Raw genomic sequence first — 14,433 nt, forward strand, 5'->3', positions numbered from 1 at the left:
CACTACATGAATCAGAGGTTACTAAATAGTGTCCCTGCCCTTAAGTGATTTATTATTGTGAATGAAGAATAAGAAAAGTATAGCAACCTCATACACAAAACAGATAACTACAAAATAAGGCAAAGAGAAAGAACACCAGGATTAGACTCATATACCTACGTCAACTTAATGTGCAATGTTTAGTGCTAAAGCTGGACTAAGCTCAAACTGCTCCACACGGCCCTGATGCATGGAGGTCAAACCTGGCCAGCAACGTATCTAATGATCATGGGAAAGTCGGAAAAAAGGCAGAGGAAATTTTAGTCTTGATCTTTGACGAGTATATACTTAGTAAAGAGTGACCTCCAACGAAGTAAATTCTTGTCTTTAGTCTTGGTTAATTGCTCTTATTTATTGTATAAAAATTCCAAGAAATAAAATACCTGGTTTGTGATAACTAATTCTATTATTTGTAATGTTATCAAATGAATTTTGATTTGGGCTTAGCAATTGATAGTGCCATCTGAAATAGGATTTTATTAGTGTAATCATCTTTATAAAAATTCTATGTACATATGAAGGCCAAATCTGATATATAACCAGAGAATTCAAAACAAACCTTTATATCTGATTAATGATTTATATTTTTCCATGTTTTTCCATATTTGACTTAACTTGCAAACATATGCTAATAATAAGCTATAGTTTACTTAAAAATGTGATCTAGATTCTTATAAATTTCATCTCAAAGTTATTTTCCACTGGGATTCATTTTTTTATTTCAATTGCTTTGGAAGGTCTATATTCATAATTATTAACATTTTAATTTCTTTATCATTATGTATGGCTTAATTAAAAGGCATTTTTACACCAACATTTTGAAATTTAATTCTAATGATTATATCAAGGTCATAGAATTATCTTTGTATGGCTTATTATGCACGAACATGTATTTCTTATTAGTTTAATCTAAATATTAGATGAAGTCACTTTCACTCCAATTGCTGAAATCTTAGAAGACAGTTCCCTGTAACAAAGTGCAAAGACATAAAAAGCCACGTATAATTTTTATTTTTTGAAACTGTTTTTTGTATAAAGTGGGCACAAAAAAAGCGTGCTGGTGCAACATTCTGGATAGGTGCCAGACTCAAGCAGGGGCCTGTCTGTGGTATCACACGGCACAGCGTGTGCTATTTGTGTACTTTCAAACACCAATTTTTTAACTTTTTAGAACAATTGACAAAATCCTGAATATTTTATTTCCCAACTGCAAAGAAAGATTAAAAATAGAGGAGGAAAATACAAAAGAAGGAAAGATGGCATAAATATTCATAGCTTACCATAAAATATGGACTTAAAACTCTTTTATTGCTTTGACATTCCATCACAGTGATGTATCTCAACACACTTCTTGCACCTTTTGAAATCAGGTATCCAGCTTCATTTTATGGCATGTGTTTTCAATTTATAATGCCTTACTCAGTTCACCGAGGTTTATCTTTTTATCAAGAAACAAGCTCATAACTTGGATTTGTTCAAAATCAAGTATGTCCAAACATCCAGTGTTATTTGCCCAAGACATTTATTCCACACTTCACTTTGATGTTACCCACAAAAGAGAGAGAGAGAGAGAGAGAGAGAGAGAGAGAGAGAGAGAGAGAGAGAGAGAGAGAGAGAGAGAGAGAGAGAGAGAGATGCAGTAATCAAGAGCTACTCCATTCAGGAGTGCCTAGCAGCAGACACCTGTTATAGACCAGATAGGGAACTTCAGACTGAGAGGCTATTGAGGACATTGCAAAGACAGAAGGAAATAGTGGGTGAACATGTAAGTTCTGCAGGAAATGGATATGGGTAGAGCTAGTGATCCCAAGTCAACCTGATATCAATTTGATGACGTAGCCCTCATAATGCTTCTTAAACTGCTCTCCACTCCTGCTCTTTAGGATTCAGTCAGTTCCGTGAAATAAAAGAGTCTTAATGTTTTGTTTCTTTTCTCTCTCATCCTCTGCTATTAATCAGCTTTTAATTATAATTTAGAGACATGAGAGATGAAATATCATCTGCAACATAACATATCAGGTAGAGAAAAGAGATTATCTCTGGACTTCTGTTTTGCTTTTGCATATATGATACACAAGATTTCAGCTTCCCTCTACTATCTTAACCTGTATTTGTCTCCATATATTTATGCACAACTATTGTTCTCCTACTTCGATTAGATAAATATTCCTTATTTTGTTCAGGGCTTTTCCTTCTGAGTTATCCCTTAGAAGTCTTCGCTTTATTATTTATTGGTTTTCTTTTCTTCAACTTCTCCCTTTCCAATTGGTTCCTTTCGTTCACTCCAATGATATGCCCACGACCTTTTGGGAAATTCTCTGACTATCTTATCTGTTCCTTCACTTCAAAACCAAGCTGTTCCAACAAGTAGTGTGCGTCACCTTTTCTCCCTCATTACATGGCATTCCCCGCACATTCCATTGCTACCTGGCTTCCTCCCACACCACTCCCCTGAAACTGTTCTTGCTGTTGTAGCCAATAATGTGGGATATTGCCAGACACTTTGGGTACTGTTTTAAACATTATTTTATTGATCCCTCTGTGATATTTGGCATCGTTCACTACTCCATTGCTTCTAACATTTTTCTCCTTTTTTGGTTGCCATGATATTACAAAATTCTAGTCAATTTCCTCTGTCTCTGGTTGTTCTTTGTTTCTTTTATAGTAGGGTCTTTCTTTGCTTGCTATTTAGATGGATTTCTGCTCATAGGTTTGCTTTATGCATTTTTCTCTTACCCAAGGAAATTCCAAATTTACATAGCCTCAGATATTTTTACATTTTTATGACAAAGATACATACCTTTGGAAAAAATGCATGTCTTATGATCAGATTCCAACCTCCACATATTTTTGTATATCTTCAAGTGTATGTGTATATGTATATTTATTCATCACGGTCCTCTCCTGCCTAAACTTCTACTGGCATTCTCCATTCTGGAAATGATAACCCCATCTTTTGAGTTAGAAGCTTACGATTCACCCTAACTTCTTAGGCCTTTTTTCTTCTTAAGTCCAGTTGATCACCAACTCTTGGGTATTCTATAGTCTCTGACAGCATTCTAAGTGCTAATGACCTAGGCAAACGTTCTCGTCACCTTTCTCACTGTTGCTATCTGAGTGCAGGGCCCCATCATCTGCCACGCTGAGCTATTGTAACGGCCGTCCAAATTGTCTCACCGTCTCTAATTTTCATTGTTTCAGCTCCTTTCCTCATACTGAACCTATCATCTTATTTCTTGTTAAAATAATAAGGCTAAAGCACCAGTTTGATGGTGCCACCTCTCTAGTAAATTCCATCAACAGCTTAGCTTGGATCGAAGACAGTGTTCTTACTCTGGCAAGTGTGAGTCTCCGTTCTTCTACCCTTGCCAACTCAAGTCTCTTTGACTGCAACTCCCTGCCTAGCACATTACCCACAGAACAAACTGAGGTGATTCCAGTCCCCTTATACTCAGTATTATTTATACCTCGATATTTTTATACTTTTATTTTGGGGGACTGCAGGGCTTTTTCCTCACCTGTTTGCCAGGAGCCAAAGCAGAGCTCATGTGCCTCCTCCTTTGCTGTCCACAAGTCCCTTCAGTCAGAAGAGACGGCTTCCTCTGTGTGACTGCCCTGCGCCTTGTACTGAACTGTTTTGAGAGTTTTCTACAGTGTTCTATAAGACTATAAAAGAAAAACAATGAAATATTGACTGACTTGAGATTGTATAAATATGTGTGTTTTTCCTCTTAATTTTTATGGTTTTTTGTCAAATGTATATAGTGATTATGTCTTACCTTCATAATGAAATGTTATATAAGACAATGGAGCACTTATAGATTTTAAAAATGGAAACATGTGCAAACATTTGTCATTAAAGAGATAAATAATCTCTCTTACAGAACCCCTTATAAACAAATTCATGTATTAATGTCTTCTTTAAAAATATTTTAAAACGTGTCTCCATTTCACCTGGGAGACTACTGGTAATTATAAGTTCATAGCATAGTATGTCAAAATAAAAAAAAGTAGTAACTATAACTTACCAAATTAGATTCTTAAAAGCCAATCAAATAAAAGCATGGTTAGCATAAGAGCTAAAAGAGCTCTTAAAAACCTAAAAGACAAGTGACATTTCAAGTTTTTTTCTCTTTACGTTTTATAAACACATCTGGACCTTTGTTACACAATAGCATACAACATTTTATTGGTGCTAAATGTGTCCTGTACTTAGTGCAGTTTCTTAATTTGTGGTTTAGTGCATCTGTTTCATAATTTGGTAGACTGTGTAGTCTATTTATTCATTTGTAATGTGGCCCAGTCTCCACTGTTTGGTCACAGCTGACTTCTCAGACCCTTCTCTGGGAACTTCTCATATCTATGTCATGGTGCTTGGTCCCATATTTTTCCCTCACCCTAAGGGTTATTTCATTTAATTCTTCTTCTACATCTCCTACACTCACACTGATATTAGAATTTCGTACTCAAAGCCTCTTTTATACTCAAATGCTCATTATTTCATCACAAAAAAATCTCACAATCTAACAGTATCAACTTTCACTATTAGCTCGCGTCATCACATGCTCTTGAGATAATCCATCCTGTCTTGTGTATTTGAAGTTATTTTATGCGTAGCGCCAAAATATTATGTTACAACCCTGTCACCTTGGATAACAGTAGGAAAGTCATTCCGAATAAGGAGAAGAATTTGGTGCTGCTTCACTAGTGATGAACACATCACAAGTAGATCTGGTTTTCCTTCAAGTTGTGTTTAATAAACATTAGATTATTCTCCTGCTGTGTTCTGCCGATACAATGCAGAGGAGGGGTGTGTTAATGAAAGACAGAAGACAAGTATGATTATGATGCATTCTTTAAAAAAAAATTACAATTATCATTTGTCAGAATGATGACACTATCTGTCAACTGTAAAAAAAATTATTAGTTGTCTAGGTATCATGGAATAACAACAACAGACTCTAATAATATCATGTAATGTCTAATGGTTCGTTGAGAAGTGAAAAATGACCAGTACTATTTGTAATACATTTAATTTTCAGTTGAGTGATAATATTTTATCAAATTTGAGAAAAGAAAGGAAAAACATTTTCCTCTTTGATATCCAGTTACTCATATGGATATCACAGTTTTGGCTTTCCTAAAAGGTAATTGTTTAATTTTTAATATATAATGTGAAATAAAACAAACTAATTTATCTGTATTCATATCATAATTATTCAAAAATGTATATATTCTAAAGGGTTTGACTATGAAATCTTTGTCTTTTACACTGAATTGATTATATATGTCTGGTAAATTAAATATATGAACTTTATATATATATATGAACTTTATATAGGTTCTATATACAATTTTTATAAATAACAGAGCTATTTAATACTTATCCTTATTAGAAAATTATTTTTAAAATCTTTAGTAAAACAATTTTCAATTATTTTCCCAGATCAATAAGTGAAATTTTACAAATGAAGCACAATAAAAACATGATATGGAAAAATCCATAAGTAAAACTATGAAAGAGAAATTTGGAAAAATAAGGTACAGATTTGGGAAAAAATACCTCATTCTATACATTAAGAAAAAGGGAAGTAACCTATTAGAAAAGTGAGAAATTGGTAGATCTGGTGAGTTTTGTAAATGAATGGAACTACTCAATAAACATCTGAAAAGCCCCTCACCCTCACTCATAAGTAAATAAATGAAATTCAAAACGGAGCAGCATTCCTACCTAAAGATTAACCAACATAACAGTGTTGACAGTTTTTTCATATAAGGTGGCACACTCTCAGTAGCATCATTTGGCAATGTTAAAGTTAGAAATTCTTTATTGTTGGTGAACGTGTGTCATTTATAATATCAGCAACTTAGAAACAATTTGAAAATACTCTTTAATGCTTTTAATAATCTTTATGCAAGTTGTTGATTACATCAGGCTCTGTTTTCTATGCTTTCATAATATTAATTCATTTGACCCTCAAAGCAACCTTGTGAGGTACTCTCTGTTAATTGCCCCGTTTCACACCGGCCGTAGAGCTCCTGAGTGCGGTAATGACCTAGCGTAATGACCTAGCGTGTGCAGCCCTAAGGTGCCCGCCCCAGGGGTCAGACTCTGGGGTCTGTGTGCTCAACCACTACACAGTGCTGCTTCTCTGAAGAGGCGGTGAGTTATGCAAATAATTATTTATCTAATGGTTATCTAATCATTGTGAGAACTTGATTATTGTAAAATGAGTGTGAAAATGAAAGGTCCTCATTCAATTCTCTGTTTCACCAAGGCGATTTGGTACATTGAGAATCCAAATCTGAAAAAAAAAAAAAGAGAAACTAATTCTGCCAATACACTGACATTTCTGGAACTGCCTCCGAGAATAGTTGTGGCGAGGCACCAGCTGTTTAGCTTGAACCACCAAGCTCTGATAAATGTTGATGGGAATGATCGTCCTCTTTATTTCAGGTTATACAGTGAGTAACAAAATCCACTTAGTCAGCACTGAGGGCTGACACGGCAATGATGGAATACGGTGCTCTATGCAAATACTCCTCCATTACTCAATCATAGTTTGTAGAGGGTGTCAGTGAAGACTGATGTGCATCCGGTGTGCACCTTTTACTTTAATAGCTGGCTTGGTGCACAAAGACAGATCCTGCTATTTATGTAAGTTCAAATGGGAGATTTCTCTCTCCCGCTCTCTGCCTCTCTCTCCCTCTCCCTCCCTCTCCCCTGTCTCTCCCAGTTTTCGATATTTTTCTCCACCCCTACTGACAAGCCATGAGCAGGACCTAAAATGGCCAACAGAATATTTATGATGATTTTTTAAACAAAAAAGCTATTGTCTTTTCACCATAGATCCTTTAGAAATAGAGGAGTGGATTCAATAGTTATTAATCTCTACTAGGTACTAAGCACAATGCTAACATTCCATATCTTTTTAATTCTCTAGAAAATATTATCAAGTATGTGAAGGATTTAAGAATGTGAACTTAGGACTTGAACTCAGATGACTTGAGTTCAATTTCTTCTATGCTACTTGTTTCTTAAGACTTTCAATAAGGAATTGATAGTAGATTAATTGATAGCAATTGATTAGCTTCTTCGTGTCCTATATTTTCATCAGTTAGAAATGGCAAAATAGTGTCTGGCTCTTGTATTATTTGCAGTTTTATTGGGAAGATTCATACAATTATTATGATAACTCAAAAAATAGAGTCACCACATAGTCATTATTACATATTGTTATCATTTTCCATATTCTACAGTTAAGTAAGTGGAACTTCAGACCTGGTAGGCAATTTTCCAGAGTAACAAAGCAAGCATGTTAGGCTGGATTTCAAGATAGTGTGTTTTTTTTTCCCAAAGTCCCATCTCTTTCATCCAGGATAGTCTTGATTATTTCTTTGAAAAGAGAAAAGAAAGGGAACAGTACTATATTTTTAGGGAAAGATAATAAAGTATGTTGAACTCCAAAGCTATAATTCTATCTCCTTGTTCTTTTCTGATTTATTTCACAAAAGTCTGAACTTTTTAGATGATGTTTTTTTATATAAATAAAGTGCAATGCAACATTTTACATTGAGTAGTAAATTGCCATTGGCACACTTTACTTCCAAGGTACACTCTTGGAGAGATTTATATCTCCGCATTACATATTTGCTTCCAGCTAAAAATGTCCTACAAGTTCTTAGGTCAATAATTATTTGATTTTTCTTTCTAACATTTTTCCTTGAATGAAAACATTTATTATAGTTAATATGTGGGAAATTCTACAGAGTAGTCTTTTTTATTATTATTTCTTAATCACCATCTCCTTCAGGCACTGCAGGTTTTGCAGGATAGTTTCTGGAATTGTATTCCTTTTGCTGATATCTTCAAGGCAACATTACTGTAAAGTAGTAATGTGCATGTATGATCACTTACTTGGAGCTCTGCCTTTGTAACAGAGAAATTTTATTCTTTTATCCATAGCACGCCACCCTTGGGCTTAACATTTGTACTTTAACATGAAAAGCAAATATTAAACAATAGTCTGTCGCAAAACAGTACATGATTTAAGTGAGCTTGCTTGACAATAGTTAACATGAAAAAAATAGTGGAAATACTTTCACCATAGAAATTGGCAAACACTACAAATGAGGCAGCTAGATCTTAAAACATTCGCTAGCATACCAATTTGTAGGAATGCATAGAACTCCCGCTGGCCCTAGACAAAGGAAAAGGGAGTGAGCACTTTTCTTTAATGATCCTCTAGCAGTGAGCCCACCCACTCCTTCCTTCTTAACTGAGGTGTGTAGACAGGTGCCTGTTCCTCAACGATTTCTTCCTTTTTCTGGCACATCAGGTAAGAACAAGTACCAAGGGAACAAAAGCAAACCAGTATGTTGAGAGGGTCACAGCAATTAACCTAGGCAAAATGCTCAGCTTTTAAAAAAGAATGCAAGCAATAATGCTGTTGGAAAGAGTTCAACAATTCCTGTGGCCCACCGGAGGAATGCCAGTGGGGCACGTGGGATTTTGGTGTCCTTCTTGAGCTCCTCCATAGGTTAACAAGTCAAATTAAATCCCTCTCATTTCCAGGGAGAATGAAAAACTTTTGTCTAAAACTTTTGTTTACTTAATAAAACTTAATATTTTGGAAAAAATAAACCTGTTGGCTTAGGCATCTTATCCACACAACTTTTCTGAATGTATATTTAAATGTCCCTCATGGCATTCAAGTTTTGGACTGGCTCAATAAATCTGCAGAGTTGATAAACTGATTAATTAATTCTCCAAATGCTTATATTTTAACTTTCACTGAAAAGATGGTGAACTGATTTGAATAAACACATAATGTTAAGTTTATATATAGATTTCTTTTTCTTTAATTGCTTTGTTGTTGTTCAGTTACAGTTGTCCCAATGGTTCCCCCATTACTCTCCCCCACCCTGCCTGCTCCCCACTTTCCACAGAAAATCCTCCTCCCCCGTTGTCTCTCTCCATGGGTCCTTTAGACACATTCCTGGACTTGAACTTTCCTCTTCTCTCCTCCATTATCCCACTGTACAACTTGAAATAAAGAGGATGATCATTTCCATCAACATTTATCAGAGCTTGGTGGTTCAAGTTAACCAGCTGGTGCCACATTGTTATATTGTTTCAGGTGTACAATATAGAGATTCAACATTTTTATATCCTACATTATGATCACCCAGTTAATTTGAATAATTATCTGTCACCGTGTAAACTTATCATAATATTATTGACTCTATTTCCCTTCTCCTTCTCACTCATCCCCTTTCTCCTTTCTGGTAAGCATCTCTTTGGTCTCTCTTTCTATGGGTCTGTTTTTATTTTTGGTTATTTGTTTTGTTTTTTCTATATTTTAGATTTTGCATGTAAGTGAAAACATACTGTATTCAATACTCGAATTTAAGTGTCTATCCACACATTAAAATGCATGAAATCACCCAGAGCTTTCCTGAACTCAAAATTAATTACTACTATTACTTCCGGTTGCTTTTATAAAAATACATTTTATTTATTTATTTTTAGAGAAAGGGGAAAGGAAGGAGAAAGAGAGGGAGAGAAACATCGATGTGTGGTTGCCTCTCATGTGCCCCCTACTGGGGACCTGGCCAGCAACCCAGACATGTATCCTGACTGGGAATCGAACCAGTGACCCTTTGGTTCCCAGGCCAGCACTCAATCACCAGAGCCACACCAGCCAGGGCTATTTCTTGTTACTTGATCAGGCTATTAAAATCAAGAGGGTATAGTTTGGTTTAGTGGTCTCATTATCTGTGTATTACTTCTGACTTTTATAAACCACTACGTGTAATAGTAAATGTTCAAAATTGCTTTTATTTTTTTTTCTGTTGGTTCTCTTAACTAGAATATCTGACTATTACTCTGTTCTTACTAGATGAGAAATAAGTTTATTTGGGGAAAAAATGAATGTTAAGTAAGTCTTTGCTCTTATGGGAAAATTTAAGGGAAAAACCAATTTTACATTCGGTAAATTCATAGCAAGAATTGAAGAAACAACTCACTTTGGAAGAAAATGTAAATTTGAAATTTTTAGGCTTTACCTCAATTGTTCACATTGTCTAATGTGTCTGACTAGGGGCCGAGTGGGAGAATTTATATTGTCAGCACTTTCCATGTACATTGTAATCAGTGTTCTGGATTGATGTTCGTTGTTGCAGACATGAGTATTCATATGCAATCTGTTTTTATTTGGCAATACTGTTAATGTGTCTGTGCCCTTTCCATGAGTGTCACTGTTCATCTCTTTCATAAATCTTATCTACTGAGTTGTGCATTCGCTCGGTACCTTTTCTGTCTTCATTCTAAATTATTTGGTTCCTTTCTCATCATGAGTCACTTTGTTCTAAAATTCTGAATCATGTGCTAGAGACTATGGCCTATGTTTAGTTAGGAACCTGTTGTTTCTAAAATGCATTTTAACACAATTTACAAAATAACATGCTTTTAATAGTGAGTGGACTTAATGTGCATCAATTGTTGAAAGTATGTATTAATAGTATATTTAGTAAGAAGACCTGAAAAGATTAGTGAAAACTCAGCTACGGGTGTTTTTCCAAAGGTTTTATATGTTTATGTAGGAACAATTACATGGTTTATAGGCTGCAGCTGGTCTGGGGGCAAGCTAATGGAGATGCCACATTGCTTTAGGCAATGTAATGGTGAGTGGGTTCTATAGTGTGGTTACAGCACCTGGTATTTACTGGGTGACAGTTTATATTTAGTTTAGAGCAGTATACATAATCATACATTGATCTTAATCATAGTTAATGAAACAAGGAATCCAATGTCTAAGTAGTTTATGTTGTTATTTCTAGAATGTGTTTGCATAAATGAACAGAGGCAGTTGGCTTATTTGCCAGAGTTTCAGATGTAGTAGTTGGAAGCTATAGATGAGGAAACTGAGTCAGGGAGATGTTAAGTAACATTCTTAAAGAGACACATAGCTAAGGTAAAAATCTGAGCTCGAAAATCCAAATGCACGTTATTTCTTATATGTAATGCACCATATTGAATAAATACTATGATTGACTCAAGTTTGTATATGTTAATAACAAAATAATATTTAGTTTATTTCTATTTTTGACTTCTATTAAAGAAAATTATAGGTAGGGGTGAATAAGACATAAACTATAACATATTTTTAGCATAATACAAAATATAGCTTAAAACACATTTCAGTTATAAGCTCATAGAATATGTAATTTGATATGTGAACCTTGAACAAATGTTCTGTTTGTAATTGCATCTGATATCAAGATTTTAATGCATTGAATATTATTTTTAATTTAAAGCAACTGTTTTCTGAATTTGACCTTTAGAAATCAATATTTTAATGTCATTCAATGCAGAACAAAGAGAAACATTAAAAAAAACTTTTAGCACCCTTAGAATAGTTGGTTTGATGAGGATTGCTTTTGAATGAACGATTACACAGTTACAAAGATTATGGTTAATTTTTCCATGTGGTCCTTGATGGTTTAGTTTTATGAGACTTATACGTAGTAAAAGTAGAGCATTCTTTTTTTTTAAAGATTTTATTTCTTTATTTTTTAGAGAGGGAAGGGAGGGAGAAAGAGGAGAGAAACATCAATGTGTGGTTGCCTCTCATGCGCCCCCTACTGGGGACCTGGCCCACAACCCAGACAAGTGCCCTGACTGGGAATCGAACCTGAGACACTTTGGTTCTCAGCCCACACTCAATCCACTGAACTACACCAGCCAGGGCAAAGTAGAGCATTCTTGATCAGAAATGATTAAAACAAATTTAATGATATGTTTTAAATATGTTATTTATTTGTTTGTTTTAGAAAAGGAAAGGGAGGGAGAAAGAGATGGAGAGAAATATTAATGTATGGTTGCCTCTTGAGCACCCTCTACTGGAGACCTGGCACTCAACCCAGGCATGTGCCCTGACTGGGAATTGAACCAGCAACTCTTTGGTTCATAGGCCAGCACTAAATCCACACAAGCCAGGGTGATAATTTTTTAGTAATATGAAAATCATAGTGAAAACAGAAGGATGACACATGATTAAGTAATTCTAATAAGTAATGTTGCTCCTGCTCTCATATATATGTATGCATAAACTGCTTATATCAAGTAAGCTAGAGAAAAGATAATTTGTAACTATTGGTAGACAGATGTTCAAAGCTAAACTTTCTGAAAACAGGATTTCTTTCTCAATGCTGCCAGCGGAGTTGCACGAAAAATAAGGTGCACATTTCCGTGTCAGCTGGAGAGCTGAAACAATCTTTACTGGAATGTTATCTAAACACTTAGATGAGAGGAAGCAGACTTAAAGTCTTCAAAGAGTTTGAGGGCAGATGCAAGTTAAACTACTGTGAGTTTTTAGAGATCGTGTGCGTGTCTCTGTGTGTAAAGAGGTGTTTGCGTTTTTGATAAATGTTGCATGATTAGCAGAATGACTGAGGAAGTGGATGGCAGGGTCTGTTTTGCTTGACACAAAGATTTTATTTAGAGCTTGCCATGTTGAACTAAAGACAACATAGCAAAAGGATCTTTGAAAGATTTTCTTTGCAGTTATTAACATTCTGTTTCTTGTTGAATTTGGGCAGGTTATCAAAGCATAGCACACATTGATTCATCGTTCAGGTTTCAACTTGAAGTGTTAACTAAAGACACTTCAAACTTCATTTTCTTTGGTAAGCCATCAGAACTACTAACTTTAAAATACTTTCAATTGTGAATGAATGCTGGAATTGATATTTTAAAGCACTTAGAAAACTCCATCACTGGGATTCTTAGATAAACTTTTTCATTTCTTTTAATAGATCATGCTGGAAGACAGATCTACAACACTTTAGTTCAACACGTTTCTGAAAGAATTAAGAATTGGAGTGCTCTAAAACATGTTGTCTGAAAAACACAAACCAAAACAACCTTAAATGACTAGCAAAATCACCATCAAACATAAGTGGATATAACTTGGATTACTTGTGTGCAAATGTTAGCTTTACAAAATGATAAGAGTTTTTAAAATTGTAGACAAAGTAAAATTAAATAAAGTAAGTACAACTATGGGACATTTACACAATGGAATCATACTGGGCCATAACAATGATCACCGAGTTTCGTTTTTTGACTAGTTCCTAGAATTTTGAGAGAAGAACTTCAAATAGTTTGGAAAGCATGACAATTGTAGTTCAGAAAGAAGGATGCTGAATTAGAATATAGATATGGCACAGAAAACAGAGACAAAAATAGCAGATAGTTATACGATTCTGCTTATAGCATTAAATGGGTATACTGCATTGTGTCCAACTGAACAAGATAAATTATGAGTTACTGAATTAGGACCTCATGGCTAGACATTTAGAAACATCTAATTTGTTAGTCATATAAAAGTTAAGAAAGTCTCTAACATAGTCTCATGAATAATGTGAAAATATATTGGGTTGGCCAAAAAGTGTCTGTCTAGTTTATTCCATAAAAGACATTTTTTCATTTTCACCAATAATTATTGATTTGGATATCTTAAATACATTGGCTATTCACCCACACGATCTAACATTGATTGTTCTCAATTAATGTCTCTGTTTGATCACTATCAACTTCATCTCGTCTACCTAACCATGGGGCATCATCCGGTGAAAATTCTCCAGCACAAAACTTCACAAACTGCCCCGGCTGGTGTGGCTCAGTGGATTGAGCACCGGCCTGCGAACCAAAGGGCAGCCTGTTTGATTACTAGTCAGGGCACTTGCCTGGGTTCTGGGCCAGGTCCCTGGTGGGAGGCACGTAACCAGCAACCACACACTGATGTTTCTCTCCCTCTTTTTCTCCCTCTCTTCCCCTCTTTCTGAAAATAAATGAATAAAATCTTTAAAAGAAGAAGAAGAAAAAACCTGACAAACTACTTTTGACACACTCAATCAGTCCCAGCACCTTCTGCATGCACTGCATGAGTCTTTTTTTGCATTTCAGTTGCACTTTTAACTTTCTTGAAAAAAAAAACAACAAAGCCATAATATGCTGAGAATAATGCCTATTTTTTTCCATCTTAATATTAAAATGACTGTACAAAAACTCACCTGTTTTGATACGTATTTTTGAAAATGTGTGCTGATATGACAGCTGTCAAAATACAATCTAACAAAATGTTTTTGAATGAAATTAAAGACAACTAAGCGCTACTAGAATCATCTAACAGAAAAACAAACAAACAAACCTCTTGGCCAACCCTATATTATCTCAGGGTGTTCAGTGGAGTTTTTAAGTTTTAGCTTTACATTTCATACATAAAATGTGATCATAGTTCAAATCTTAATGTTTTTGAAAAATGTAGGTTACTTTATAATCTACGGAATCCACAGGGAGAGTGAGATATGTCACTGTTGGAACAAAAA

Source organism: Phyllostomus hastatus, unplaced genomic scaffold, assembly GCF_019186645.2.
Source record: "Phyllostomus hastatus isolate PE091 unplaced genomic scaffold, TTU_PhHast_1.1 phas_contig_159, whole genome shotgun sequence".
In the NCBI taxonomy this organism is placed as follows: Eukaryota; Metazoa; Chordata; class Mammalia; order Chiroptera; family Phyllostomidae; genus Phyllostomus; species Phyllostomus hastatus.